The 18303-nt window shown below is 49.6% G+C and overlaps 1 long non-coding RNA gene across 1 annotated transcript in view; it reads left to right on the plus strand.

The window, feature by feature from the left end:
- LOC127493409 (uncharacterized) overlaps window positions 1-16941 on the plus strand; it is a 56167-nt gene extending 39226 nt beyond the window's left edge. The window contains exon 3 of the long non-coding RNA XR_011390530.1: window positions 16804-16941. This is a non-coding gene — a long non-coding RNA (uncharacterized lncRNA). The remainder of the gene's footprint in view (window positions 1-16803) is intronic.
- The last annotated feature ends 1362 nt before the right edge of the window (window positions 16942-18303 follow it).

Genomic DNA, 18303 nt, shown 5'->3' on the forward strand with positions numbered 1-18303 from the left:
AATGCATATTTTTTAGGAGCACAGAGAACATTTACTAATTAAACATAAAACACAAGTCTCAATAAATTTAAAAGGGTTTAACTCATGCAAGTTGTTCTTTTATCACATGGAATTATATTAGAGCTTGATAATAGAAAAACATTAGGAAAATCCCCAAATACTAGAAACTAACACATGTTTCAATAATCTGAGATGCAAAGAAATCTAAAAGGAAATTAGAAAATATTTTGAAATATATGAGAGTAAAAATTTAACATTAAAAATACATAACATCTGGGGCCAGTGCTGTGGTGTAGCAGGTAAAGCCGTTGCCTGCAGTGTTGGCATCTCATATGTGAGCTGGTTCAAGTTCCAGCCATTCCACTTCCAATCTAGCTCCCTGCTAATGAGCCTGGGAAAGCAGCAGGGGATGGCTCAAATACTTAGGCCCCTGCACCCACGTGGGACACTTGGAAGAAGCTCCTGGCTCCTGGTTTCAGGTCAGCCCAGCCTTGGCCATTGCCACCATTTGGGGAGTGAACCAGTGGATGGAAGATTCTCTCTCCCTCTCTCTCCCCCTTTCTCTCTTTCTCCCTGCCTCTGCCTCTCTGCAACTCTGCCTTTAAAACAAATCTATATATATTATATATATTTACATATATATTATATATAAAACACATCACAAAACACAGCTAAAGCAAATCTTAGAGGGAGATTAATAGCATTTAAATACCTATATAAAGAAAGGTCTCAAACAGATGACCTCAATTTTCCCATAAGAAACTAAAAAAGAAGGGTAAACTCAGTGCAAGCAGAAGAAAGAAAATAATAAAGGTAATATCATACATGTATGAAACAGAAAAATGAATCAAAGAAACAAAACTGGTTCTTTGAAAATGTCATTAAAATTTGCAAACCCCTACTTTTACTCAACATGGAAAAAATAGACAAAGTTAGCAATGTCAAGAATAGAGTAGCCAGCGCCATGGCTCACTAGGCTAATCCTCTGCCTGCGGCGCCGGCACAGCACCCCAGGTTCTAGTCCCGGTCGGGGCGCCGGATTCTGTCCCGGTTGCTCCCCTTCCAAGCCAGCTCTCTGCTATGGCCCGGGAGTGCAGTGGAGGATGGCCCAGGTCCTTGGGCCCTGCACCCGCATGGGAGACCAGGAGGAAGCACCTGGCTCCTGGCTTTGGATCGGTGCGAACGCTGGCTGCAACGCACTGACCATAGTGGCCACTTGGGGAGTGAACTAATGGAAAAAGGAAGATCTTTTTCTTTGTCTCTCTCTCTCTAACTCTGCCTGTCCAAAAAAAAAAAAAAAAAAAAAAAAGAATAGAAGACATCATTACAGCTGCCACACACATTAAAAAGATAAGTGAGTACTAATCACAACTGTTTGCCAATAAATTAAACAATTTAGATGAAATAGAAAAAAATGTTTTGAAAGACATAGAATCTTAAAGCTACAAAAATCGAATTTATAATTAAAAATCTTCACATAAACTCCAGCCCATATGGCTTTCCCACTGAGTTTTATCAAACTCTTAAGATTATTACCAACTCCACACAGACTCTTCCAGATAATTGAAGAAAAACCTTCCTAACTGATCCTATAAATCTAAAATTGCTTTGAATCTGAAGACAGATATTACAGGGGAAAATTATAGACATATATTCTTTTTTAAATGAATGTAGGGGCCAGTGCTGTGGCATACAAGGTTAAGCCATTGCTTGCGATGCCAGCATTTCATATGGGCAGTGGTTTGAGTCTACTACTCCACTTCTGATCCAGTTCTCTGCTAATGCACCTGGGAAAGCAGTAGAAGATGGCCCAAGTGCTTAGGCCCCTGCGCCCACGTGCAAGGGGAAGAAGCTGGAAGCTACCCACCTAGAAGAAGCTCCTGGTTCCTGGCTTCAGTATGGCCCAATCCTGCCCGTTGTGGCCATTTGGGGAATGAACCAGCAGATGGAAAACCTTTCTCTCTCTCTCTCTCTCTTTTCCCCCACCCCGACTCTGTAATTCTGCCTTTCAAATAAATAAATCTATTTTTTTAAAGGAAGCAGTTCCTGGGAATGCAACCAGGTGACTACAGTCTTTTTTTTTTTTTTTTATGTTATTAGCTAAAGAAAAATGGGGCCAAAGTGGGTTTTTTTTTTTTTCCAAATAAAATTTGAAAGGGAGAGAGAGAATCAGAGTCAGAGATTTCCCATTCATTGGTTGACTCCCCCAGTTACCACACAGCTTGGATTTGGCCAGGCTGAAACAAGGAGCTCTGAACTCAATTTGAGTCTCCCTATGGTTGTCAGGAGCCTGAGCACTTAAGCCATCACCCGCCGCCTGCCAGGGTGTGCATTAGTAGGCAGCCAGAATCAGAGGAGGAGCCTCTTTAACCTAGGCACTCTGATGTGGGATACAGGCGTCCCAAGTGGTGTCTTAATAGTTGTGTGAAATGCTTGCCCCTAAAGACTTTTTAAAATGTTTATTTCTTTGTTTTCATCTACTTGAAAGACAGAAAGAGAAAGAGAGAGAGTGTGTGTGAGAAAGCGATATCTTCCATCACTGGTTCATGTCCCAAATTTCTGCTACAGTTGTTGAATTTGCAGTTCTTTCCCAAACTGATGTATCAATTTAGCACAATCCAATAAAATGCCTAAAACAAATGCCTAAAATTTTTTGGGGAAAGATTTGAAAGTTGATTTTAAAATGTATTTTAGAAAATTCAAGGGGCTGGCACTGTGGCATAGAGGATCAGCTAGTGCCTGGGATGCTGGCATCCCATATCGGCATCAGTTTGAGACCTGGCTGCTCCACTTCCAATCCAGCTCCTTGCTACCATGCCTGGGAAAGTGGTAGTGAATGGCCCAAGTGGTTGGGCCCCTGTTCCCAAGTGGGAGACCTGGAGGAAGCTTGGGGCTCCTAGTTTCAGCCTGGCCCAGCCCCGGCCGTTGCAGCCATTTGGGGAGTGAGGCAACAGATGTAAGATTTCTGTCACTCTCTCTTTGTAGCTCTGCCTTTCAAATAAATGATAAATAAACATTTAAAAAATTTCAAACAACTTAGAACAGCCAAAACAACTTTGAAAAAGAAAAACAAAGTTGAAATACTATAGTACTTGATCTTGAGACTTACTATAAAACTACAGCAGTCAAGATGAGGTGGTATTGTATAAAACTAGAGAGAATGATGGAACAGAATAAAAGTCAAAATAGAAGTAGACCCACACACATATGACCAACTGACTTTCAAGAAAAGTGCTGGGGGCCGTTGCTGTGTCATATCGGGTAAAGCTACTGCCTGCAGTGCCGGCATCCCATGTGGCCGCCAGTTTGAGTCCCAACTGCTCCACTTCTGCTCCAGCTCTCTGCTATGGCCTGGAAAAGCAGTAGAAGATGGTCCAAGTCCTTGGGCCCCTGCACCCACGTGGAAGACCCAGAAGATGCTACTGGCTTCCGATTGGTGCAGCTCTGGGCATTGTGGCCATCTGGGGAGTGAACCAGCAGATCTCTCTCTTTCTCTCTCTGCCTCTCTGGAACTCTGCCTTTCAAATAAATAAAAATCATAAAAAAAAGAAAATTGCCACAGCAATAAGTAAAGAACAATTTTTTTTAATTTTTAAAAAAGGTGTATTATTTGAAAGGCAGAGTCAGACATAAAAGGACAGAGAAAAAGAGCTTCCATCTGCTGGTTCACTCCTCAAATGGCCACAGCGGCTGAGGCTGGGCCAGGCTGAAGCCAGGAGCCAGGAGCTTCTTCTAGGTCTCCCACAGGGGTGCAGAGGCTCAAGTACTTGGGCATCTTCCACTGCTTTTCCAGGCCATAGCAGAGAACTGCAATACAAGTGGAAAAACTGGGACTGAACCAGTGCCCATTTGTGATTCTGGCTTCCCACAGAACAATCTTTTGAACAAATGCTGCCGAAACAATCACATAGCCCTGTGCAACAAAATGAACCTCAACTCCTACCTCACAATATAGACAGAAATGAACTTAAATAGACATAGTCTTGTATATAATGTTAAATTATAAAATTTCCAGGAGAGGGGAAAAAAAGGGGGAATGTCTTACTGGCCTTGGGTTTGGCAAAGGTTTCTTTCTTTCTTTTTCTTTTCTTTTTTAAGATTTATTTATTTATTTGAAAGTCAGAGTTACACAGAAAGGAGAGGCAAAGAGAGAAAGAGAGAGAGAGAGAGAGAGAGAGAGGTCTTTCATCTGCTGGTTCACTCCTCAACTGGCCGCAACAGCTGGAGCTGGTGCCAATCTGAAGCCAGGAGCCAGGAGCTTCTTCCGGGTCTCCCACACAGGTGCAGGGGCCCAAGGACTTGGGCCATCTTGCACTGCTTTCCCAGCCCATAGCAGAGAGCTGGATCAGAAGTGGAGTGGCCCAGACTTGAAATGGCACCCATATGGGATGCTGGCATCATAGGTGTTGGCTTCACCTGCTACGCCACAGCACTGGCCCCACAAAGGTTTCTTAAAAATGACACAAAAATTACTAATTATACAAATAACATTAAATAATCAAAATGAGATCTTCTGTCTTCAAAGTCACTGTTAAGAAAATGAGATTAGCCACAGACTGGGAGAAAATATTCCTAAATCATAAATCTGCTAAAGGATTTGCATTGAAAATACATAAAGAACTTTGACAACAAGGTGAATAACTCCCTGTCTCTGTGTCTCTGCCTTTCAAATAAACAAAAAGTAAATTCAACTTTTACAAAGGAATAATTCAATTTTAATTTAAAAACAGGCAAAAGCTTGACAATCATTTTTCTAAGGATGATACATGATGATCAAAAAAGCACAGGAGGAGCCAGCATTATGGTGCAGCAGGTGAAGCTGCTCTGCCTCAGATCCAGCTCCCTGCTAATGTGCCAGGGAAAGCAGTGATGGTTGCCCCAAATGTTTGGGTCCCTGCCACCCATTTGGGAAACCTGGATGGAGTTCCAGGCTCCTGATTTTGGCCTGGCCCAGCCCTAGCTATTGTGGATAGCTGGAGGAGTGAGCCAGTGAACAGAAAATCGCCTTCTCTCTTTGTTTCTGCCTCTCTCTTTCCACCCTCTGCCTTTCAAATAAATAAAAGGCACATGAAGATATGCTCAGTCTCACTGGTCCTTAGGTATACACGACTTAAAACAGGAGATACTGCTACATAACCACTAGAATGGCTAAAATGAAAGCAACTGACTTTTCCAAGCAATGGTGAGGATCTATGTAAAGGACCCGGGAAGCGCATTCATGACTTGTGGTGATGTAAAATGGTACAATCCTTTTCCAGTAAGATGTGGCAGTTTCTTACGGAGTTAAGCACACAGCAGCCATATGACCCAGCCATTAGATAGCCAGGTATTTATTCAAGAAAATGTTTGTCCACCTAAAGACTTGTACATGAATGTTTATGGCAACTTTATTTGTAACAGCCCCAACTGGAAATAATCCCGATGTCCACCAATAGGTGAATGTATGAGCAAATTGTGGTAGATCCATACAATGCAAATTTTTCAATAAGATTTATTTATTTATTTGAAAGGCAGAGTTAACAGAGAGAGAGGTGAGATGGGGAAGGGGGAGAGAGAGAGAGATCTTCCATCAGCTGGTTCACTCCCCAAAAGATCGACAAAGGGCCAGCAATGTGGCACAGCAGGTTAAAGCCCTGGCCTGAAGCACCGGCATCCCAAATGGGCACTGGTTTTAGTCCCGGCTGCTCCTCTTCCAATCCAGCTCTCTGCTGTGGCCTGGGATAGCAGTAGAAGATGGCCCAAGTCCTTGGACCCCTGCACCCGCGTGAGAGATCTGGAAGAAACTCCTGGTTCCTGGCTTCAGACCGGCACAGCTCCAGCCGTTGCGGCCATCTGGGGAGTGAACCAGTGGATGGAAGACCTCTCTCTCTGTCTCTACCTCTCTCTGTAACTCTGTGTTTCAAATAAATAAAATACATCTTTAAAAAAATAGAAGACCAGGGCTTTTAAAAAAATAAATCTTTAAAAAAAAATACCGCCAAGACCAGGGCTGGGCCAGGCCAAAGCCAGGTGCCAGGACTTCATTTGGATCTCCCACATGGATATAGCAGCCCAAGAACTTGGGTGATCCTTTGCAGCTTTTCCCAGGTACATAAAGCTAGATTGGAAGTGGAGCAGCTGGGACTGGAACCGACGCCCATTGGGATGCCGGCACTACAGATGGAGGCTTTACCGGCTGTGCCACAGCACCAGCTCCTTACAATGCATTCTTACTCAGCAGTAAGAATGAAAGCCTGTAGATGTCTACAACAACATGGATGAATCTCAAAATTACACTGAGTGAAAGAAGCCAGATGAATAACAGTACATACATAGTACGGGACCCAATTTCTATGTTTTAGAAAATGCAAACTTAGCTACAGTGACAGAGAGCAGACCCGTACGTAGTTCCAAGGTGGGGTGGGGAGAAGAGGAAGGGAAGGATTGCCTAGGGGCAGGAGGAGTCTCTGGGAGTGACAGACACGTTGATTGTGGCAGTGGTAGGTTCACAGGTGTGCACATACGCCCACAAGTATCAGCCTGCACACTTCAAACGTGCAGTGTGTCGTATGTCAGTTACACTTCAATAAAGGCATAAGACAAAAGGAGGTATTTCAAACTGCTACCTGTCAACACACAAGTGCATCACTGGAACAAAAACACCCTTACTATACGCAGCATAATCTGACACACACGTTTCTTCCCACTGCATTGATTGAAAGCATACTGTGGTCATGACCCACAAGCTGATTCCACAAGTCACTAGCATGTTGACATGTGTAGCTTGAAAAAGCCTGTTTTAAGATGTATTTGTAAAATGAGTGACTCGCTCCTGAAACAGACATAGTTACTTTTCTCCTCTTAGGCACTTTCTGTATCTTTACCACTTGGTTTCACCTCCCCTCCTGATCATGTGGTTAGCAACTTGTAGTCTTAAAGAGAAAGCCTGCATATTTTACATTCCTGCATTGATTTCCTATCACCCCCCCTTTGCCACCATCTTCCCACTCACTTGTTTGGGGGGCGGCTGATTTTACAATCTCATAATGAAAATTCTTTGGTGATGACTCTATGGGGAATTGTGGACAACTCTGATGTGGCAGATTCTGGACTGCACAGTTACTGAGGCTGCCAAGGCTGCTGAGTACTGGTTACATACCTGGGCAGTAACAGCTGTCAGCTAGCAGTTCTCCTGCAGAGGAGAGCATTCCGGGCTTGGGCATGGAAGATCCAATGGAAAGGAGGTTCTGTTTGCAAATGTGCAGTGCGTTCACCGTGTTCACTGTCTGTGTACAACCTGGCCCAGCAAAGAGGAGGAAAAGGCACCAAGCTGGAGGGTGAGAGTAGGGCACTAAAATATGATGAAAGAAACCTTGGCCTAGGCCGGCGGTGCGGCTCAATAGGCTAATCCTCCGCCTGCAGTGCCGGCACACCGGGTTCTAGTCCCGGTTGGGGCACCGGATTCTGTCCCGGTTGCTCCTCTTCCAGTCCAGCTCTCTGCTGTGGCCCGGGAGGGCAGTGGAGGATGGTCCAAGTCCTTGGGCCCTGCACTCGCATGGTAGACCAGGAGGAAGCACCTGGCTCCTGGCTTCAGATCGGCGCAGCGCCGGCCAGAGCAGCTATTTGGGGAGTGAACCAAACGGAAGGAAGACCTTTCTCTCTGTCTCTCTCTCTCACTGTCTAACTCTGCCTGTCCAAAAAAAAAAAAAAAAAAAAAAGAAACCTTGGCCTAGGGTCACTTCCATTCTTCTGTGAATTAATGTTCCTGTATGCAACTTGGTATTTATGTGCCGGGCACTGTGTCTTCAATTTCACACCTGTGTAGAGGCAGAGGTTTAATTCACAAATTTGGTCCATTTTGTGTCCATAGGGATTTTAGTAAGTTAATCTGGAACTAAACAGAGATGCAGCACAGGCAGAGGTTTGAGCTGTGATTCTGGTCTCAGCGCTTTTCACACAGTGGCTGAAGGCAAGCCATGGGAACAGCTGCCGTTGTGTTTCAAGAGCCCAATGTTCCCAGTGGTTCCACACCCAAGGGACACAGGTGTGTAACCCAGAGTGCAAATTCCTAGGCTTAGCAGAATGGCCAGGGTCACAGTCGATTTAGCTCCACAGATCTTACATCTAGGTGTGCTCTAATAAGTGGCAGTCAGAGGTTGTTAAGCATAGAATTTGAAGTTTTGGGAAAAGGGAATTGGAGTGGATTGATGCTACTGCTTCGGGACAGATGGATTTCAGTATCCCATTCCCAGCTTCCTCACTTAGGAACCAGGAGACAGTGTGAGGTAGTGATAAATACTTGGGCCTTGATGTTAGGCAAACTTTGGCTCAGATTCTGTCTCTTTTGTTTGCCAGCCTAAGCCCTCAGAAAATTGCCTAACCTTTCTGAACTTTACTCTTGTCACTTGGAGCAGAGGCTCGCCACTGGGAGTGGTGATCTTCGCCCCCTAGAGAACATTTGGTAACGTCTGGGGGACAGTTTGGATCATGTGACTTGGGGCTGGGGTTGTCCTGGCATTGGGTGGGTCGAAGCCACGGGTGCTGCTGAACATTCTTTAGTGCATAGTCCTTCCCAGTCCAAAACGTTAATAGAGTTGAGGTGGCCGGCGCCGGATTCTGTCCCGGTTGCTCCTCTTCTTGTCCAGCTCTCTGTTGTGGCCTGGGAAGGCAGTGGAGGATGGCCCAGGTCCTTGGGCCCTGCACCCGCATGGGAGACCAGGAGAAGCACCTGGCTCCTAGCTTCAGATCATCGTGATGCGCCGGCCACAGCGGCCATTGAGGGGTGAACCAACGGAAAAAAGGAAGACCTTTCTCTCTGTCTCTCTCTCTCACTGTCCACTCTGCCTGTCCAAAAAAAAAAAAAAAATAGAGTTGAGGGTGAGAGCCCTGGTTTTGAGATAGAATGTGCAAAGTGCCTGGCATAAGTGGTGTAGCTGCTGAGTCAATGGTAACTGTCATTACCAAAACACCAATTCTTGTGGCTAACTGAAAATATTCCAAGGAAGCAAGGACCATCCATATCTTCCCTAGGTTCAGAAAAAGTCAATATTAGTGGTACTGCAGTCCATCAGACTGCACGGGTGCAGCAAAGAGGTTAAAGGCTGTGGCTCAGGAGCCTACCTGCCTGGATCCAAATCCTGGACCTACCATTTATCACATAGGTATTCTCAGTAAAGTCACTTAACCTCAGGCTACTTAGCTATATAATGGATACAATAATGACCTCTGCATCGAAGGAATGTGAAAAGGCCCACAAGAACCAGTCTGCATAGCGTATCAGGTACTCAACCATCATTCACTGTTACAACAGGAGCTAATGCTGAGAAGGGTGCTTTTTTTTTTTTTTTTTTTTTTTTTTTTTTTTGACAGGCAGAGTGGACAGTGAGAGAGAGACAGACAGAAAGGTCTTCCTTTTTCCGTTGGTTCACCTTCCAATGGCCGCTGCAACCAGCGCACTGCGCTGATCCGAAGCCAGGAGCCAGGTGCTTCTTCTGGTCTCCCATGAGGGTGCAGGGCCCAAGCACTTGGGCCATCCTCCACTGCACTCCCTGGCCACAGCAGAGAGCTGGCCTGGAAGAGGAGCAACCAGGACAGAATCCGGCGCCCCGACCGGGACTAGAACCCGGTGTGCCAGTGCCTCAGGCAGAGGATTAGCCTAGTGAGCCGCGGCGCTGGCCAAGGGTGCTGGTTTTAATAAGAGGCTCTGGGGGCCGGCACTGTGGCTCAGTGGGTTAAAGCCCTGGCCTGAAGTGCCGGCATCCCATATCAGCGCCAGTTCGAGACCCAGCTGCTCCACTTTCAAATAAATAAATAAATCTTAAAAAAAAAAAAAAAGAGGTTCTGAAGGGGAACACAAACAGAAACAGGTAATTCACACAGCAATAGAAAGTGCGTCAGCCCACTAAGAACCTGCGATGAGCTGCCCGAGCAGGGGCCAGGTGTTTATGAATGCCATCTCACTAAATCCTGACGATGTCGTAAGGTAGCGTCCGTTAACCCACTTCAGCCTCATTTTGCAGGTGCAGAAATAGGCTCAGAACAATTAAGGTCACTTGCTCCAGCTCAGGCAGCGTAAGTGGCAGGGCTGGGGGTCTGAAGCCTGGTGTGACTCCAGCCTGTGTTTCTGTGGGCTGAAATTCAGAAATGCTCTACTCCGGGTAAATTCCCAGAATAGAAATTACAGAAAACATTCGACGAGCCGAAGCTTTCTATGTGTGAGGAAGGAAGACAGTTTTAAAGCCAAGCTTCTGTCTCTGGCGGGGACAAATGGCCTGGGTTATGTGGAGAGGAGCCCAGGGGAGCAGGACGCAGTTGACAGCAACTGTGACAGCCACGGCTAACCGTAGAGCACTCCCCCCTCCGCGGCCACAGCTGCCCACAGGCAGTGGGACAGAGGGCTGCTCGGCCATGTCTACGCCTCCCAGACTAGGAGGGGAACCGTGCGCTGTCAGACTGCCCTGTGGGTGCTTGCTTCCACGAGGAGGGGTCTTCTAGAAGATTCTTAGGCATCTGTCCTCCCATCACATGTTTCATGAGGCTACGTCGTGTGTATGTGTGGGGTAGGAAGGCAGAGACAGGGAGGCGGGTAGGAACCACCAATACCAGGGCTGAGGGACCGGCAGAACTGAAAGTTCTAAGGTAGCCACGCTGCCTTTCTTCAAACAGCTCTGTTTAGGTAAGGGTGGAATGGAGCCTAAAAAGCTAAGAGGCCTAGGTACGTCCCAGGTGGAGCTGTGGGGAGAGTCTGCACCCAGGAGGGCTCTGGCCCAGGCCGGGAAGCAGGTGTCCTTTCTTGCGGCTTCTCCTCCCCACATCCGGTGTGGCGAGGCATCCCCCAGCCCCGGGGCTGACCACCCAGCTGCCCGTGGCCAGGGGCGTCCGCACACTTCCGCTTTGCTGCTCCCAGCACAGGATCGTGGGTCTGAGGCGCGCTCACCCAGCAGGGCTGAGGAGAGAGAGGGGCAGAGAGCAGGCCACAGCCCCGGCCTCATCTTGTGCCCAGTGTGTGCGCTGCGGGAGGCTCTGTGCTTCCCTGGCCCTCGTAGTTCACTAACCTGGTGGTTTAAATATAGGGGAGGAAACAGATGCCGGCGGGGCCGGAAGTCTCTGAGGAGGACAAGTTTGGCAGCGGCCTGGGAGGCAGATAAGGGCCTGGGGTGGGCTCCGAGAGCAACCCCTGCCGGTTTGCGTTCCGGGCCTTTCTGATATGGCCCTGGGCCCTCACCGACCCAAGTTGGCTCCTCCAAGAGCTCCTCCTTCCTCACGGCTGGCCCGGAGGGGTTATTTTTAAGCTGCTCTTTGTGACTTCCTTTGGCTGGCCGCCCAGCTCCCCTCTCTCCAATGCGCCCGGAGCAGCTTCCTGCTTAGGCAACTCCAGCAGAGAGAGAGAGGTGCGGTCTGCAGGGCCAGGGAGCCAAGGCCACAGTCCTGGAAGGCAGGTGCAAACCCCGTGGATCTCCCGGGGCCCTGGGCCAGGCCCACGGTGCTGGCCTCCGGGCGAGCGGGGCTGCAGATCTGTCACCCGGCAGGAATCCTGTGACCCGACCTGCAGCGTCTGTGTTACCTGGCAGGAACGCCGCGGTGGCGTCGCCGCCGAGCCGCTGCCGCCAGCCGCCGCCGGGGAGCGGCCCCTCTGTGGGCCGGGGCTGCGCGGGCCTCTGCGGTCTGCTGGGCGTCGTCCGCGGCTGGCGCAGTTCCGGAGGAGCGTGTCCGGCCGGCTGCACCGCCAGCATCCTCAAATTGTGTCGCGGGTGAATCACAGCGACAGCCGCCCTCCCCGCGCCGCGGCGGAGAGGGGGGGACAGGAGCCGACAGCCACAGCCAACGCGCGAAAAGCCGCCTCGGGGCCCTCCTCTGCCGCCTCTGGCTTCCTCCACTTCGGGGTGCCAGGGCAGGCATCCAGGTGCCTCTCACCGCTGGCGCCCTGCGCGCCCAGGGGACTCCTCGCAGGGACTGCTGGAACACCAACCCTCTGGCTTCTCAGATGCTTAGCTTTCTCTCGGGCTACCGCTCTCAGCTGGTGATGTCCATGGTCAAAGGAGCAGAGCTGAGCATGGGTAGGCCAAAGTTTAGGAAACTGGCGCCTCCTCTCCAAGGGCTCAGCGGGACCCCAGGCTGGGTTCTGACACAGGCAGTATCCTTTCCAGGTTAGGGTCTGGGTCAAGAAGTAGGTTTGGCTCTAAAGATTCCCTTTGTAGGGAAGAGCTGGCCCCCTGGGCTGTCTTTCTGCTGCATTCAGGATTCTCAAGTCCCAGGCTCTCTTAGTCATCTGCAGAAATGAGCAAGCGAAAGGCAGTTCTCCCATTGTAACGGATTAAATGGGCTGCTCTGGGCGATGGAACGCGGCAGCTGGGCGTGTGACTGCTGCAGGGAACGGCCCGCACGACTCTCACGGGCAGGGCAAGCTGGGGCAAGATACTTAACCTTGCTGGACGGGGGTTTCTTTCCCCACAGGCAGTAGCTGCGATGACAAGGACTGGCTGTGTCACAGTGCTGCACCCGGGGTCAGGCAGAACCTGTGACAGGGCAACTGGAAGGTGAATGGAAGCTTGGATGTTGTGCCAGCCTGGTGCCAGGCCCAGAGAGAGCCCAGAAGCCTGGGGAAGTCCCCAGCATGGCTCCTGACCTTAGGGAGAGCAAGACTTCCTTGAACAGGACGGGAAGGAGGCAGTAGAGTGTGTGTGTGTGTGTGTGTGTCCCGGCTGCACCCCCCCCCCCCCACACCTGCTCTTGGTAGGGTGGTGCTGGTGCTTGGATGAAGGTCAGTCTTTGGTTTTACCTTGCTCCGTCTCCTCCCTCTTTGGGCCTTTATTGTTGTCACCGATGAAATGGGAAGCTGGGCCAATAGCTTCCTAAGCTCCATTTCAGCTTTACCACAAAGCCTTCAACACCTGCCATGGAATTTATAAAAGCATAGTCACGGACTCCCTTCACTGGGTCAAGAGTTCATTTTCAGCAAGTACAAAGGTTGGGGGGGAACCCTGTAATCATCTTAGGACCTTATGCCAGGGTCCATCAGCCCGTTTCTGGGGTTCTGTTTAGCCTTCACCCCTTGCTGTCCTCCCTGAGGATTGGGGACCTTCCTCTTGTAGCTGCTCCTGCCTGCTCCCCCTCCCCAGCCAGCAGCTGCCCTTGCGCCCCTGCAGGTGCGTCCAGCCTGCACATTGCATGGAGTTCATGCTGCTCATTTGTTCCATTTGCTCAGAAACAACGGCCAGCTTTATTGGCAGGGGAAGGAGAGAGTGCCAACTCCAAGAAGACACAAAAAGCCCCAGTCATGGGCATGGGGCGGGGGCGGGGTGGGAGGGGGCGCGGGAGCACGGCCGGACCATCTGCAGTGACCTGCAGTCCCGTTGCCCCCGCTGAAGTCATGGTCAGTGAGGCAGCGTCTGGCTGTCTTCTGGGAATGGGAAGAGCAGCAGCCCAGTTGACTCATCTCAGAGGGACAAGGACAGAAAGCGATGCTATCTTGGAGGCCTGGGAGTGACTGGAGAGCCTGGCTCCCTGGCCCAGCCTTGGGGCAAAACTCTCCACCTAGAGCAAATTCTATTTCCTTGCCCCTTCAAATCAGGAAAGAGTCCAGAGCTAATGAATGATTAGAGGATGCTTGGTGTTTAGGGCCCAGAGCAAACACAAATAAATGTAATGCAAATTAAGTTACAGGCCCCCTGTTTGCCGTGCCACTGTTTTGGCAGGGCCAGGCCACCATATCTGCCGTGTTGCTGACATCCAGTAACCCTCACAGCCTGCCCAGGAGGCAGCTCTTCCAGCAGTGAAGAGTGCCTAGCCGTCTGCCCGGCCCCCCAGAATGAATGATTCACGAGAAACAGAATCCGTGATTGCGGCCCTGAATAATCAGGCTCCTGAGACCGGCCTCTCGGAGGACTTCAGCTGCAGCGACTTGGGGACTGGAAACTCACTGTGCCTTGGGCGCAGGAGCCAGCCCAGTAGGCCTGGTTGTGCGGCTGGGTCAGATGTCTCCTGGCAAGTGTGGAGCAGGAAGAGGAAGACCCTGCTGCCTCCTTGCAATCTCCAACAGGCCTTTCTGGCTCTGAAGCCTGGAGCACTGCTGGGGGGGGGGGGTGTCTGGAATAGTGTTCGAGCCACTCTAGCAAAAAAACCAAGAACAAATCGGCCCTGAAGAGACTTGGAATCCGGGGAGCGCATCCTCACAGGTTCCTAGCAAGCCCCCACTGCATCGTCTGGGGAGGAGTGGTTGATGTGGAATGACTCTCCTTTGGCTCAGCACCTGCCCTGAGCAGGACACATGGACCCTCCCGGTCGCAGCCACATTGCTGGTGACTGCCCGTGGTGCTGGGCAAGCCCAGTTCTGTGCCTATGTTGCATCAGTCGGTCCTCAGAGAAGGGTCTTTCACATTTATCAAAGGGGAAATGAAGACAGGGAGGGATTAAGCAACACAGTCAAGGCTATCCATTTAGAAACAGAGCTCCAAAGAAAGACACGGCGTGTCCTCAGACATGTGGCTGGAGCCTGACAGTGACTTCTCTGAAGTGTGTCGGGGAGGGTGGAGTGGGGCAGGCCCGTCGCCTGGAGGAAGAGGCACCGGGTATGTGCTGTGCAGCATGCCCAAATGACGGCAGATGTCTCACTGTAGCCAAAAATGCATTGGGCTCAGCACGGGGGTTGGTCTGGAAATGCACTGCTGTTGAGGGGTCATCAAGTTGATTGGCACCCATTACTGCACCCATAAGCCTGCTTGACAGGTACAAGGTAAAGGAGGAAGGGCCAGCTGGGTGCTTGGTGGGAGCCCTAGACGGTTTGGGCATTCAGGGAGGTGGGCACCATTATATCGGGGAACCAAAGGACCCTACTAAGAGACTATTAGAACTTGTAAGAGAATTTGACAGGGTTGCAGGATATAAAATCAACATATAAAAATCAATAGTATTCTTAAACACCAACAATATTCTGGTTGAGAAGAATTTACAAGATCAGTCCATTTACACTATCTACAAAAAAATGTGAATAACTTCGGAATAAATTTGATCAAGGATGTGAAAGATCTCTACAATGAAAATTATAAAACATGAATGAAAGAAATAGACACACACACACACACCCCCCAACAAAAAAAAAAAAAAGAAAACTCTTCCATGTTCATTTTTTGGAAGAGTATCATCAAAATGTCCAAACTACCCAAAGCAATTTACAGATTCAATGTAATCCCAATCAAAATACCAAGTACATTCTTCACAGCTCTAGAAAAAGCAATCCCCAAGTGCATATGGAAACAGAGAGATGGGGACCGGAGCGATGTAAGAGTGAGTGAGGGGCTTGCTAGTGAGCAGACCTGGTTATCTGTTCTGGTTGTGACCAGGTGTCGGCTGCTTTGGGTGTCACTCTTCCTCTGGTGCTCCATCCGCCATCCTGCCCCAAATCCATTGTGTCCCAGAAGCCTCATCCCGAGCACTGGTCAGTGGTCTGTGATCAGGGACAGTGTGTCAGGACAAGCTGCCCACCAGCCCCGGAGGGGATCTAGGAGCGTGAACAAGATCAGTAAGAGTACAGACCAAAGACAAGGAAATGAATGAAAGAGTTCTTTTTTTTTTTTTTTTTTTTTGAAGATTTATTTATTTATTTGAAAGAGGTGCACAGAGAGAGAAGGAGAGGCAGAGAGAGAGAAAGAGGTCTTCCATCCGCTGGTTCACTCCTTAATTGGCTACAATGGCCAGAGCTGCGCCGATCCACAGCCAGGAGCCAGGAGCTTCCTCAGGGTCTCCCACGTGGGTGCAGGGGCCCAAGAACTTGGGCCATTTTCTTACTGCTTTCCAAGCCATAGCAGAGAGCTGGATCGGAAGTGGAGCAGCCAGGATTCAAACTGGCGCCCATAAGGGATGCTGGCACTGCAGGCGGCGGCTTAACCCAGAAAGAATTCTGACTGTGCAAAGTGTAACACAAGAAATAAGCAGAGGGAAGTCATGGCCAGGGCATGTGTGTTGCATGCATGTATGGGGGCACCATTTTAGACAGACCACGGAGGTGAGAATGAAATAGGCTATTGTCAATGAACGTGCTGAAATTACAAAGTGTTGTGTAAATATTAGCCGTAAACTCTGGGCTCCCTGTAACTAGACCCAAAGATGTAGGTCCCATCTGTGCTGGTTTGGGATTGAGGCTAGAAGATGCAAAAACCCCATGTTTGTTGAGAGGGAGATCTTCCTGTAGCCCTCCTGATTCCTCATTGGCCGTAGGTGCAGGTGAAGAGAAGACAGACATGAGAGCAGTATGTACAACTCGCACACTCAGCTGGAATCTGTTCGGTCAGGCACTATATTAGGCTCTCGGTGCTTTGGGGAGGGAGATACAAAGATGAATAAGGCAGTATCCTCTCCCTTCAGGACTTCGCCAGCTAGTGGGAGAACCAGTCCTGACAATAAGTGTGGTCAAGTGGTGTACAAGGGCTCAAACAGGGGTGCGGGAGCTGACGTGGGTGTGTAGAGGACAAAGCTTTAACTCAGTCCTGTAGTGGCCTCAGTCCCTGGGGGAAATAGAGGGGGTGGATGGAAATTAAAACAGGTTCTACCTGGGGAATCAGGGCCTCGGGCTCTGCACGCCCCCACCGTTGGGGACACGGATGCCCGGCAGCGGTGCGGTCAGCCTGGGAGGGCATTTCCTGTCTCTTGGTTTCTGCTTTGCTAAATTGGAAATACAAAATGTGACTGTGGACCAGTTGTGGGAGACAGACAATCCTCACCCCTAGATCATGGGTGGGACTGCAAGTATCCCTGTGTGACAGACTGGAATGACCAACCTGTAGACACACCTGCAAAATCAATGCCAATGCCTTCTGATGTTCGTCCTAGGTACTTGTTATGACTTCCAAGAAGCATGCGAAGCTACTCTTCAAGGAAGGAACAGGGAATGACAGAATCACTAAAGCACTAGGAGCCAAGGGGTGAGCAGGGGCAAATACAAGAGCACCTCAAAAATTCATGGAAAAAAATGGAATTCAAAGATAAATTTATTTTTAGTGCAAAAAATTGAAATCCGTGCATTTTTCTCCATAGGATGCATTTTCATGAACTTTTTGCTCCCAAATAAACTTATCTTTTAATTCACCTTTCCATGGACATTTTAAAAAAAAAAGCTTTTTATTTTGTTTATGTGAAAGAGTGACAGAGAGAGAGGGAAAGACGCACAGAGAGATGGCTACCTGCTGGCTCACTCCCCAAATGGTCGCAATGGCCAGGGCTGGGCCAGGCTGAAGCCAGGAGCCTGGAACTCCATCTGGGTCACCCATGTGGGTGGGAGGGGCCGAGTACCCATGGCATCTCCCAGATCAGCTTCCTGCATTAACAGGGAGCTGAGACAGAAGTAAGGCAGCAAGGATTCGGAACTGGCATTCCTATGGGATGCTATTGTCACAGGCAGTGGCTTAACCCATGGCGCCACAACACCAGCCCCCTTCCACGAACTTTTTGAACCCCCTTTTATAGAAGTCCCAGAAAAGCTAAGCTGAGAACGAAGACTTGAGACCGAAACCGAACACCAGTTGTGAACCTGTGGGTAAAAACAAATTCAACCAAGCTCCCCTGCTCACCAGATGAACTGAAACAGGCTAATTGATTAAGAAAAGCAACCTCTTTGCAAGCCCTGGAGTTCTCAGGGAAGTGTTCCCCCAGGAAACTTTATGTGAGGGAGCCAGCCACAGATGCTATCTTCCGTGTGAACCTTTAATAAAAAGCAGAGGGAAGGTTATCTGGAAAGGCATTTCAGCAAGGACCTGAAACAGCATGGTTTCCTGAGGTTGGTGTGCCATGCGCTGGAGGCTCGGCTGGCTGGCCGCTCGCCACTGGCCTGCGTGGCAACCTTCCTAGCTGAGCTTTGATGGCAGCAGGAGGCAGACAGTGGACACCCAACGTCCTGCCCCCAGAAGCTCGCCCGATCAGTAAAACGAGTCGTACCCACTGGGATGCTGAAGACCTTCTACCCCAAATGGGCAATTTAGGTTTTGGGAGTTTGGCATAATTAATATTGGCTCATTCTCATGTAAAAAACCCCTGACTTTGGAGGCAAAATAGACTCGGGTTCAGGGCCCAGCACCTGCCATTGGCCAGCTGTGGTGCCCAGAACCGCTCGGTTCTCGCCAAGCCTCAGATTCCTCATCCGGGAAGTGGATCGGGTAGTTCTTCCTTGCAGAGGTGGGATGGAGTTAGTGATGTGTGTCCAACACCAGGCAGGGTGCTGGCGCCTGTCAGCTACAGCAGCAGTGAGGACAGTAATTCTGAAAGGGCCTCCTGGAGTAGGAGGGGAAGCCCCACGTAGTCACAGTGAGGGCGTTGCTTCTCCCCCGCGATGGCGGG

The sequence above is a fragment of the Oryctolagus cuniculus genome, chromosome 7, assembly GCF_964237555.1.
Source record: "Oryctolagus cuniculus chromosome 7, mOryCun1.1, whole genome shotgun sequence".
NCBI lineage: Eukaryota > Metazoa > Chordata > Mammalia > Lagomorpha > Leporidae > Oryctolagus > Oryctolagus cuniculus.